Here is a 13,185-nt window from a genome sequence, read left to right as displayed (position 1 = left end):
CATTGGTTGGGTAGAGTTGGATTCCGCTTACTGATGGAAAGAATGTTATTACCTTTGTTACATATGTTGAAAGGATGGCACTATGTTATTTAAATGTCAAAGTATCCAAACTCTGTTAAATTCACTGTAAGAGTATCTGCACCTTGACACTTGAATTATTTATTTTAAAAATATTTTACCAGGATACATTGAGAGTTACCTCTCGTTTTCAAGTATGTCCTGGGCAGGGCCGCCAACAGAAATCATGGGGCCCGGGACAAATGAAAGGAGCAGGGCGAACTCCCCCCCCCCCCCTGAACCCATAGCGACCCCCCCCCCCCCCCCGAAAAAATATTTTTTAGCGCGCAACTTTTACTTAACTGTTTTCTTATTGTGATACAGAAAAAAACATTACAATGCAACCTGTTTATTTTTATATTTTCAACAAAAGACAGGTGACTGCCTGTCTGGGTGGGTGAGTGACTGGGTGAGTGACTGGGTGAGTGACTGAGTGAGTGTGTGGGTGCGAGAGTGAGTGAGTGGGTGCGAGAGTGAGCGACTGGGTGGGTGAGAGTGAGCGACTGGGTGGGTGAGAGAGTGAGCAACTGGGTGGGTAAGAGAGCGAGCGACTGGGTGGGTGAGAGAGCGAGCGACTGGTTGGGTGAGAGAGCGAGCGACTGGGTGGGTGAGAGAGCGAGCGACTGGGTGGATGAGAGAGCGAGCGACTGGGTGGGTGAGAGAGCGAGCGACTGGTTGGGTGAGAGAGCGAGCGACTGGGTGGGTGAGAGAGCGAGCGACTGGGTGGATGAGAGAGCGAGCGACTGGGTGGGTGAGAGAGAGAGCGACTGGGTGGGTGAGAGAGAGAGCGACTGGGTGGGTGAGAGAGAGAGCGACTGGGTGGGTGAGAGAGTGAGCGACTGGGTGGGTGAGAGAGTGAGCGACTGGGTGGGTGAAAGAGTGAGCGACTGGGTGGGTGAGAGTGAGTGACTGGGTGGGTGAGAGAGTGAGCGACTGGGTGGGTGAGAGAGTGAGCGACTGGGTGGGTGAGAGAGTGACTGGGTGGGTGAGAGAGTGAGTGACTGGGTGGGTGAGAGAGTGAGTGACTGGGTGGATGAGAGAGTGAGTGACTGGGTGGGTGAGAGAGTGAGTGACTGGGTGGGTGAGAGAGCGAGCGACTGGGTGGATGAGAGAGCGGGCGACTGGGTGGGTGAGAGAGAGAGCGACTGGGTGGGTGAGAGAGATAGCGACTGGGTGGGTGAGATAGAGAGCGACTAGGTGGGTGAGAGAGTGAGCGACTGGGTGGGTGAGAGAGTGAGCGACTGGGTGGGTGAGAGAGTGACTGGGTGGGTGAGAGAGTGAGTGACTGGGTGGGTGAGAGAGTGAGTGACTGGGTGGATGAGAGAGTGAGTGACTGGGTGGGTGAGAAAGTGAGTGACTGGGTGGGTGAGAGAGCGAGCGATTGGGTGGGTGAGAGAGCGAGCGACTGGGTGGATGAGAGAGCGAGCGTCTGGGTGGGTGAGAGAGAGAGCGACTGGGTGGGTGAGAGAGATAGCGACTGGGTGGGTGAGAGAGAGAGCGACTGGGTGGGTGAGAGAGTGAGCGACTGGGTGGGTGAGAGAGTGAGCGACTGGGTGGGTGAGAGAGTGAGCGACTGGGTGGGTGATAGAGTGAGCGACTGGGTGGGTGAGAGTGTGAGCGACTGGGTGGGTGAGAGAGTGAGCGACTGGGTGGGTGGTTGAGAGAGTGAGCGACTGGGTGGGTGAGAGAGTGAGCGACTGGGTGGGTGAGAGAGTGGGTGACTGGGTGGGTGTTAGAGTGAGTGACTGGGTGGGTGAGAGAGTGAGTGACTGGGTGGATGAGAGAGTGAGTGACTGGGTGACTGGGTGGGTGAGAGAGTGACTGGGTGGGTGAGAGAGTGAGTGACTGGGTGGGTGAGAGAGCGAGTGACTGGGTGGGTGACTGAGTGACTGGGTGGGTGACTGAGTGACTGGGCGAGTGACTGGGTGGGAGAGTGCGTGCTTAGGTGGGAGAGTGCGTGCGTGGGTTGGAGAGTGCGTGCGTGGTGGGAGAGTGAGTGGGTGGGTTAGTGACTGGGTGAGACAGTGACTGGGTGGTGGGTGACAGTGACTGGGTGGTGGGTGACAGTGACTTGGTGGTGGGTGACAGTGACTGGTTGGTGGGTGACAGTGACTGGTTGGTGGGTGACAGTGACTGGTTGGTGGGTGACAGTGACTGGGTGGTGGGTGACAGTGACTGGGTGGTGGGTGACAGTGACTGGGTGGTGGGTGACAGGGTGGTGGGTGACAGTGATGGTGGGTGACAGTGACGGTGGGTGACAGTGACAGGGGGGTGGGTGACAGTGATGGGGGTGAGTGACAGTGACTGGGTGATGGGTGACAGTGACAGTGACTTGACAGTGACTGGGTGGATGGGTGACAGTGGGTGATGGGTGACAGTGACAGTGACTGGGTGGTGGGTGACAGTAACTGGGTGACAGTGACTGGGTGGTGGGTGACGGTGACAGTGACTGGGTGGTGGGTGACAGTGACTGGGTGGTGAGTGACAGTTGAGTGGATGACTTACCCTGACTGGGTGGGTGCTGCTTCCTTGCCGCTTCCCCCCCTGCCCCCGATGTCCCCTTGGCAGCTGCCGGGGTGAGAGGTGGACACGGGTGGGGGAGGGCGCAGGAGGTGGGCGCACGGGAGGTGAGCTCGGGGAGTGCACGGGAGGTGGGCTCGGGGAGCTCACGGGAGGTGAGCAGCTGGGGGGGGGGGCACGAGATGCCGGGCGGCTGCAGCATCCTCCACGGCTGCTGCTGCTGGGTTGTCACGCGGGAAGCTCTGGGGGCGCGAGGCTAGCAGGGGGGGGGGTAGCGGAGTGGGCCAGGCCCGCAGGCAGGGCCCACAGGCAGCAGACAGGACACCATGCGGGACTTCGGCTCTGCGCATGCGCAATCGCCGCCATTTTTTTTTCAATATAACGACCAGGGCCGTGCAGGGGCCCGGCAGCCGGGCCCCCCTCACTCACGGGGCCCGGGACGTCCGTGCCCTTTGTCCCCCACTGTTGGCGGTCCTGGTCCTGGGCATTGAGTTAAAACAAATAATACATGGTTACAAATACAGTTATATAAATGAGCAGGGTATACATTATATACAAGACATTGCATGCACAGTTAAAGATAATATATATTGTAGGCGTATGTAACAGTTACAGACCAGATTAAAATGTGAGACAGCTTTAGATTTGAAAGAGCTTAAATTTGTGGGTGCTGTGAGAGTCTCTGGTAGGTTGTTTCAGTTTTGTGGTGCACGGTAAGAGAAGGAGAATTAATGTTATGTTATATTGTTTATCTTCCTGCCTACTCAATAAAATATTTGTACAAAAAAAAAAAAATATTGAAAAAAAAAACAGATTTTGACTTTTGGTTAAAAAAAAATATTTTTTTAAAAAGGGTGCCAGTCACATATATAGTTAAGCAATTAAAAATGTCACTATTAAATGACTTTGGTTCTAGAAGGTACTGCAGCTTCAGTATATATAATTGGAAAGCTCTAAGCAGATGGAGGTGGCACAGGATTTTCATGAGAAACGTTTCATGAGAAAAGACTGTGTACAGGGGGGAGGGAGATGAGCCCTGGTTGTGTTTGCTGATAACATCGGCAGTAATGGCTAGTGGCTACAGTTGACTTCAGAGCTTCCGTCACTTCCCTTTCCTTTTCCTCCTGTACGAGAGACCCAGTGCCTAGTGTAAAGAGAGAAGATGACCGGGGCAGGGATGACGCCCACATCTCAACTCACGGCGGCCAAACGTTCACGGGCCTCTGGCTGTAGTTCTCAGTAATAAGACGGATGCGCTTGAGACAGACGCTGATGCATGTGAAGAGTGCGTCTAGCCATCGTTAGACCAGTCGTTCAGGTAATTTAGATTGTAATCAATGAGGGCAGGGGTTCTATTTAGGGAGGGGCAGAGACAGGTAGCCTTCCCTAGATGTGATTGTCTAGAGTGCAAGCTCACCGGAGCCGGGCTCTCATTACCTTCTGTATCTGCTTGCCCTTGGCTGTCCTTACTTGTATGTCATTCAGTTTATGTCACTCTGCACCCCTCACTGTACCGCACTTCGGAATATGTTGGCGCTGTACAAATAAAGGATGATAATAATTCACAACGAATTAAAATCATCTTGCAAGATTCTCCTCTACCTATTTCACAACGATGCGCTGAGAGCCTGTCAAAATGGATATACAGTAGTGTGTGCCCTTCACTTTTCCCTCTGTAGAGGATGTATTTCATTAGAAGATCCTACACAGATTTGTGTTTTGGAGGAATATTGCTGTATTTTCATACAAATAGCTGCCTTTATCATGACATTTCCTTTATGATCATAATAATAAGACTACAGAAAGACTAATTAAAGTAGACCACACGAACGCACGCACGCACACGCACACATTCTCTATATGAAGCCCTCCTCACTTTCCCTCTTCCAAAAACTGGAACAGCACCCCTGCAACCTGTAGTACAGTAAATGATGCTCTCATACCTGTTGCCAAATCATTCTTTGTAAAAAAAAAAATTGTGTTTAAACTTGTATTTTATTCATTTTTATTAAAATAATTATTCATTATTCAAATAAATAATGGAGTACAGATAAAGAAAAACGGGGGTGAGAGGGTAATGAAGACATCGGGGGTTGGGTCATGCATGACATAACTGTTTGACAGATTTTCCATTCTCTGTACTTTAACCATTACCAATGCCTATGTCACGCTGAGTGAACATGCTGAGTGAACATCGCAAGGGCTGGTAACCCCCTGGCTCATGTCTACAATTGGCTGCAGGAGGGGCTCTCAGAGCCACCTCCACGACTGGAAGAGATCAAGAAGATTTCTCGCCCCCCTGGACACACCCGGGTGGGTGGGATTCAGGAATGTGATTACTGCAGTTGTAAACCAGACAGCGCAATATACCACAGACAACCCAGCCCTCACAGGGTTAAAACCACAGCCGCGCTTACAACATTTTGTAGGAACGGCATTCATTCTATACTGACATATGGAAGGCATATACATTTTTCGCTGGATTGCCAAAATAGGGCCGGCATTGACATTTTTTTCCCTGAAGGAATGTCTTAGCCCTGATCACTGCAGTCTTGGAATCACTGCTGCATTCTAATTGAGGTATATGTACATTATATAGTCTGTGGAAATGTACACATTTTTTTTGGAGTTATGGTTTTGGACATAACATTTGAAATGAAATTAAATATACCTTGTGCTAGGAAAAATACATAAAAAGTGTTATGGAATGTGTTACATGCACTAGTGTTTTCAATCCAATATATATTGTTAGGTTGGACTGGGGCTCTGATTTTGTATGGAAGTTTTGTTAAGAGCTGATTATTAGTTTGTTGCTGCATACATTAAAGCAGCAGTCGGTGCTGCTCAGTTTTCTCTTAGGGGGTGTTAAACACCCCTTACTGGCTCCAGGGATGTCCCGCAGAGCTCAGCCGCGTTGCTCCAGGGACTACTGCTTTCTGGTAGACCTGAATTCTCTGGGAAGGAATACTTTGCCAGAAAAACAATATGGCCTCCGGCAGACATTTTTTAGTTTTTTGACAGAAACTACTGAAACATTTAATTATATATTTACCAGGAACCAGAGGGTCCCTAGAGCTGGGAGCATCAAGCTTAAGCCCTGCGGGACCACCCACATCTAAGGTAAAAACAACAACAACAAAAAATAGCGGGGAATTGTTGCTCTACAACAGCGGTGCGCAAACTGGGGGGCACGACCCCCAGGGGTGGCCCGAGACTGAGTGCGGGGGGCGCGGGGTTTACAGAGGCCCAGCGCGCTTCCCGAAGGCACTTAAATTAAATGCCGGGGGAGCTGCAGGGCCTCTGTAAACCTAACTTACCTAGGCTCCGGCGGCTTCTCACATGCGTCGCCATGGCAACGCGGCGTCATGCCGTCAGAGCCGACGCCAGGAGCGGGGGTTAGGTGGGGGTGCGGAGGTGATGGGACCGCCGGCAGGGGGGCGCAGGGAAAAAAGTTTGCACCCAACCTGCTCTACAACAATAATATTATTATTAGGTTTCAGAAGTGGAGATCTTCAATATAACACATATAGAGACCCTCTAAAGATGAGAATCAGAACAGAGTCCCAAATACGGAGTACTCTAAGAATATCACATGTATTAGTAGAAAAAAGATTGAAAACAATTCACCGTACACGATCGCAAAAACATAATAATGAACACAGCCATCGACATGCAATGTCCTCTCAGATCAGTTCTGCAGTTCCCATGAACTTCAGTGGCAGCCGGATGCACCGTGCCCCATGCTTGCAAAGGCCCCTCACTCTTCCCTGGACCCCACCTGCGGAGCGGTGGTGACCGCGGCAGCTCACCCAGGTGGCGATCACTGAAGCCAGGCCTGACTTCTGATGGAGCCCAACTTCAGTGTCAGGACACCCTGAATGGGTTCCCTCCATTGCTGCCGTCGCAACCGTCCCAATGGTGGGGGCTCGGGAAGCGTAAGAGACCCCACTTTCACAGTTTGCACCGGGCCCCACGATTGTCCGAGTCGGTCCTGGGCGGCTTACACCTCCATGTATATGGTACCCGTGTTACCCATTACGAATAATCAGGAACAGTATATATCCTCATATAGTCAAAATATTTATGTGTACATTGCGTTTCTTATACAGTGTAAAGTGATTTACAACTTCACTGCACGTTGGTGGCAATGTACATTATTATGTTTTTATGGTGGTGTACGGTAAATTTTTAAAAATCTTTTTCTACTAATAAATGTGGTATTTTTAGAGTGTTCCGTATTTGGGACTCAGTTTTGATTCTCTGCATATATAGAGTCTCTATACTGTATATGTTGAGGAAAAGGTATTAGAAAGAAGCACAGCCAAAGTCAGGAAGCAAATACTCCAGGGCAACTCCAAGTAGTATAAAAAAACTAATGCATAAAAAGGTAAAAAACAACAGTGTAGTAACGCACCAACGCGTTTCATCCATAAAGTCCTTCTTGGATGAAACGCGTTGGTGCGTTCCTACACTGTTGTTTTTGAGCTTTTTGTGCATTAAATAGTTTTTTATACTACTTGGAGTTGCCCTGGAGTAGTTGCTTCCTGATTCTGGCTGTGCTTCTTTCTATGACCTTTTCCTCTGCTGCTGCTGCTGCTGCTGCTGCTGCTGCTGCTGCTGCTGCTGCTGCTGCTGCTGCTGCTGCTGCTGCAAGGACTACACACCCTGGAGTGATTGCTAAGCTGTCTCTTATCAACACTGGCAGGTAAGGGGCAATCGCCCTTTATTATTAGGGAGACCAGATTTTCAAAATGAAAAACCGGGACACATTAAAAAATTATTTATAAAACAAATTACATCACATGACGCACCCCGTTGCCATGACAACGAGACACTGACATGTCAGGCGGTGACATGTTGCCATGACAATGTGGCATCACGTGATGCCTCGGCGCCATAATGCGTCCCATTGTCATGTCAACTTGATGCTGCGTGACATCACGGAGCGGCTCGTTGTTATGGCAATGGGCATTATGTGACGTCGCGCGGCCATGTTATCGGAATTTGGAGGGGAGGATACAGCCAAAGGCAAGATAAATATATAATAAATAGATCTAAAAAAATGTTATCTCCACACAGTCACTGACCCACACACCCACACACAGAGCCACTGACCCACACACACGGAGCCACTAACCCACACACCCACACACAGAGCCACTGACCCACACACACGGAGCCACTAACCCACACACCCACACACGGAGCCACTGACCCACACACACAGAGCTACTGACCCATAATACCCACACACACAGAGCCACTGACCCACACACCCACACACAAGGAGCCACTGACCCACACACCCACACACAGAGCCACTGACCCACACACACAGAGCCACTGACCCACACACACAGAGCCACTGACCCACACACACAAAGCTACTGACCCACACACACAGAGTCACTGACCCACACACACAGAGTCACTGACCCACACACACAGAGTCACTGACCCACACACACAGAGCCACTGACCCACACACCCACACACACAGAGCCACTGACCCACACACACAGAGCCACTGACCCACACACACAGAGCTACTGACCCACACACAGAGCCACTGACCCACACACACTGAGCCACTGACCCACACACACGGGGCCACTGACCCACACACCCACACACAGAGCCACTGACCCACACCCCCATACACAGAGCCAGTGACACACACACACACACACACACACACACACACAAACAGAGCCAGTGACACACACACACAGTGCCAGTGACACACACACACACACACACACACACACACACACACACACACAGAGGCAGTGACACACACAGAGCCACTCTCTCTCTCTCTCTCTGTCCTATCTGTCACTGTGGAGCATGGAGGAGGGGGAAGCCACCTTGACTGGCAGCAGGCACCTCACTTCTGGCTCTCACTGCTCAGGCTCCGCTGACACTAACCCCGCCCCCACCCTCTGCTGTCAGACCGGCCTCCACTCTCCTCCTGCTCTCTCTCTGCCTGCATTCTGTGCTCTGTGCTGCCCCCCTGCTCTGATGGCCAAATCCGGAACAGCCACAAAAAAACGGGACATTTAAAAAAATGCGGGGCAGCTGGGATAGCCATTAAAAAACCGGGACAGCCATTAAAAAAACGGGACTGTCCAGGCTAAAACGGGACACCTGGTCACCCTATTTATTATTCACCTTTAACCAGTGCTTGTTATGCATTTATTCATGGACGGGATACATACTAAGTGACCAATCTCTGTGGTGGTTAAGTGGACCCACTAGGTCCAAAATATCCAGATGTATGGATTCAGCTAATATGGACATTTCAGTCAATACTCTGTACAAGTGTTAAAATGTATTTCTAAAAGAATTTTTGAGCGTACATGTGCTTGTGAGCATCATTCAGCAAACAATTGCCTGTATATGTTGTTGCATAGCTTGTCCCAGGTAGCATCACAGGCATTATTGTAATATAACACTGTTTGCGTTGGTATTATAAAGTATTTTTGTGAGTGCTGAATCTTTTGAGAAAAGTCTGCTCTTCAATACCCTGTGAAGCCATTCAGCGTGAAGATAAAACGCTTCAATAATAAAAATAATAATACACTCTTTATAGCTATCTCTAAGTAACATAGAATGTGTACTCAGGGACATTACAATAGACATTGTTTTAGGAACAGAGAAATGTGAGTTCAGAATTTAAATGTCAAAGTATCACTCCCACCCACACACACTGTATGATCCGTCTGTGTTCTTTCATTAGCTGAACTGTGCACTGACTTTGATCATTACATGTACACACAATCACATCTGTCAAGCTCACCATTAAAGTGCACTGGAGCGTAATAATGTTTGAAATCACTCCTGGTCAGGCCAAATTCAATTTTTGTAACGGTACCTTTCTCGTTGATTGCCCCACACCTCTGGAATTTCCTTCCCCTTAATATCCCACTGGAACCCTCTCTCCCCCTATCTAAAAACACACCTCTTTAGCTAAGCATATAGGTAGCTCTATAGGTAGCTCTGCTGGCTGATACTATGCATCTCAGGTGCACTGACTCCTTGCAGACACACTTACCATAACACTCTCCTACTGTCTCTGTAAGTTATCCCTACTTACCACTTAGATTGTAAGCTCTTCAGGGCAGGGACCCCCTTTCCTATTGTTACTATTATGCCTGAAGCGCTTATTCCCATTATGTGTTATAGTATTATGTCACGTGTATTACTGCTGGGAAGCGCTATATAGATAAAGATATACATACATGCATACACACCTTCAAATAATTCCTTCCTTAACGTACATGTATGTATGTATATCTTTATTTGTATAGCACCATCCAGGTACAGAGCGCTTTATAATACATGTGACATAATATTATAACACAATGGAAATAAGTGGTTCAGACATAAACAATAGGAAAAGGAGTCCCTGCCCCGAAGAGCTTACAATCTAAGTCATCTGTGCTGTCTCTTACTATGTGCTAATTTGCATTCATTTCAAAAGGAAAAGGCTCACTTAACCTTTAGAGCAGGAGTCTCAAACTCAGTCCTCAAAGGCCACAAACAGACCAGCTTTTATAGATATCCCTGCTTCGGCACAGGTGCTGAAGCAGGGATATCCCTAAAAGCTGGCCTGCTTGTGGCCCTTGAGGCCTGAGTTTGGGACCCCTGCTTTAGAGTGTTGGGGGTCCGGGACTTCGAGATCATCAGAGCGCTCCAGGAGCAATCGCATGATACGACTGACCCCGGGGGGGATGCTGTAAACGGAAGTGGAGGAGAATTGATCACCCTCTGGAACACGTGCTTATTACGAGGAACGTGCCTGGGCCTATGCCGTACCAGGCTTGTCATAAGGGCTCTGTAACGTTTAAAGGTGTAGGATCAAGATGAAATAATTTGAGTAATGTGTTGATCCATCATATACAGTTAGGCCGCACTTATAGTCCCGGCAACACAGCATCAAAACAAGTGTACAGAATCCGTCGCATGCACCTATAGTAGGAGCGACGCAACAGAGCGACGGCTTGGTTGTGATTGCTGGAAGTCAATGAAAATTTTTTTCAGCGACTGCAACGTGACGTCAGCAGCCACGTGTTTGGTTCAGCCAATGAGGGCGAACCGCTCACGGTCACGCCCCCGACACGCCCCCCAGTCGCCGTCTCCCTTCTCTAACACTATAAGCAAAAATCGCGTCTACAACGGCGACAGATGACGTCATGCCGTCCCATCGCCACAGCGAGGACTATAAGCGCGGCCTTAGTTTATGATGAGTTACAAATGACAGCAAAAACAGAATACCCATGTATATGCAGGTCCCCACAGGTATTCTATTTAGCTGTTAAAGCAGGAATCCGGACTGCTGGTTTCTACTTTACACCTCTCTTTCTTTTTTTTTTTTAAACGTACCACATGCAAACCATCAGAGGCGACCCTCAGAGTTGAACTGCACTATTTTCAGCTCTGGGGACCCCAGTTCCCGACATAATTTAAAACCAGTAACTTCACCAGTAATATCTCAGGAGCAGGAGGGGTTGCCGCAGCTGAAAACAATGCGGTTGAGTTCCGAGGGACCCCCCAATTCACGAGATGCTTACTAGTGAAGTTACTGGTAAAAACAAAATGGCTGCCCAAACTTTCGGGTCTCAAGAAAATCATTGGTTGCTGCTTCCTATTGGATGGTAATTTAAGTCTGAGGAAGTTTCTTCTAGGGTTCATACCCCACATATCTTCTTAGCAGTGCAGCGCCTCCATCTGCCGTACTGGAACTGAAGGTGATCTCCCACGGTAGAACTTATTACCTCTCCCCCCAGTAAGGTCACGCACCAGGCAGGAGGTATATTGCAAACAGGAACGGGTTTATAACTACGCTCTGCAGTAACAGTTACACAGCAGTCTTCTGCCGGATACAGTCTGTCAGTATTTACACTACACTCCAAGGGCACCCGCAGCCGTCCTAGCTCTTCCGTACCTCCATAGCAGAGGTGGAGGTATGGTACACACACTCCCCCGGAGGGAAGAGCACATGGGAAGGCCCCAATCTCAGGTTCCCAGTTGTGTGACCTGCCTTCCTCAGATGGGAAAGAACATCCACTAACTTTAGGGCGGCCCTGCTCTTAAGTACAGCCAGGAGTCGGGCACCTCGCTGTCCCAGCTACAACAGGATGTCCCACCCTCTGCTGTCACTCAAGTGCAGTATCAAAGGTGAGGGGGAAAACCCCATACCAACTACTGGCAACCTGATAGTACCAGGGTTTAAGTCCAGCCCATTGGACGGAATAGTAGTTAGGGGTGGCCCTGCTACAACACCTTATACAGGTGGAGGTGGGTTTGGGGGAGGAGGGTAAGGTTGAAACTTTGCAATACATAAAGGGTTTCAGTAAAGTACATCAGAAACAGAGAAGTCCTGGAGCAGGAGGTCATGATCTGATGTTGGATGGTGGCAGGTTAAAGGAAAATGAGCAGAAGTACTTGTCACAAATAAGGTGGTGAATTCGTGAAATAGTCTGCCAACAGACATAAGACTACACTAAATATACAGTGCTACCTTCTTGGGAACCAGAGCTGAATGTACCGTGTTTTATCTCCAGAGACCTGGTTCCCATCCATGTAAGGGAGACAAAAAAAACATTGAGTAGGGGAAACTGCACCTTTAAATTACTTCAATCACCTAGTTTTACCTCCAAAACAGTGGGACTACGTTTTTAATATTGCCAACTTCTTCCATACTGTTTTTAATTTTTGTTTTATTTCATTTTTATTTATTGTACGGTGGAGGGGTTTTGTCACTTTTTTACCCACCATAACTTATATAATGTGTGGTTGAAAGCTACAGTATTCATGTACAGGCATACCCCGCTTTAAGGACACTCACTTTAAGTACACTCGCGAGTAAGTACATATCGCTCAATAGGCAAACGGCAGCTCACGTATGCGCCTGTCAGCACGTCCTGAACAGCAATACTGGCTCCCTACCTGTACCGAAGCTGTGCGCAAGCGGGGAGACTATAGAGCCTGTTACACATGTCTTATTTACATCAGTTCTGCACGTATATAACGATTGCAGTACAGTACATGCATCGATAAGTGGGGAAAAGGTAGTGCTTCACTTTAAGTACATTTTCGCTTTACATACATGCTCCGGTCCCATTGTGTACGTTAATACGGGGTATGCCTGTACTATATGTTGTGTCATCATGTATGTTGCGCTGGCCTTCCTGTTTTTGTTTCTACAGTATTCATGCTTCGCATTGCAAAGTCAGTATAACCAGCCTCACACCACAGTGGGTGGGTAACCGGTGCATCAAAGCATAAGAGTCCCAATAATATTGTAATAATTCTTCCGTAAGGAACACTCCAAAATGATGGTGAGCAATAATAACATACCCTAATAGGGCAAGGGACTAGTACCTAGTGCTAACCAGCACAATGAACAGTACAAAGATTACACCTTGATAAAGGGCGCACGGCCCGAAACGCGTAGGTGTGCGTTTTCTGGATGACCCAGGGGTGATGTTTGATCCTTTTATTCATTAAAAGGTTGTTTTTGCTACCATTAGCCTCCTCCATTCATTACATGAGGTTTTTTTGCGCTGTTTTTCTTTTTGTTTCTGTACTAGTTTTGGCATGCTG

General features: G+C 48.6%; 1 protein-coding gene across 4 annotated transcripts in view; it reads left to right on the top strand.

Annotated features, from left to right (window-relative positions):
- ARAP3 (ArfGAP with RhoGAP domain, ankyrin repeat and PH domain 3) overlaps window positions 1-13,185 on the top strand; it is a 131,495-nt gene that overhangs the window by 21,549 nt on the left and 96,761 nt on the right. Inside the window, exon 1 of one of the 4 annotated variants that reach the window (XM_075602013.1) lies at window positions 3,739-3,895. The exons of the other annotated variants lie outside the window; for them this stretch is intronic. The gene's annotated coding sequence lies outside the window, so the exon portion shown is untranslated. Of the gene's footprint in view, window positions 1-3,738; window positions 3,896-13,185 lie in introns of those variants that run through there. 4 annotated transcript variants of the gene reach the window in all.

Source organism: Ascaphus truei, chromosome 5 (genome assembly GCF_040206685.1).
Source record: "Ascaphus truei isolate aAscTru1 chromosome 5, aAscTru1.hap1, whole genome shotgun sequence".
In the NCBI taxonomy this organism is placed as follows: Eukaryota; Metazoa; Chordata; class Amphibia; order Anura; family Ascaphidae; genus Ascaphus; species Ascaphus truei.
This window is presented reverse-complemented; position numbering and strand designations above follow the sequence as displayed.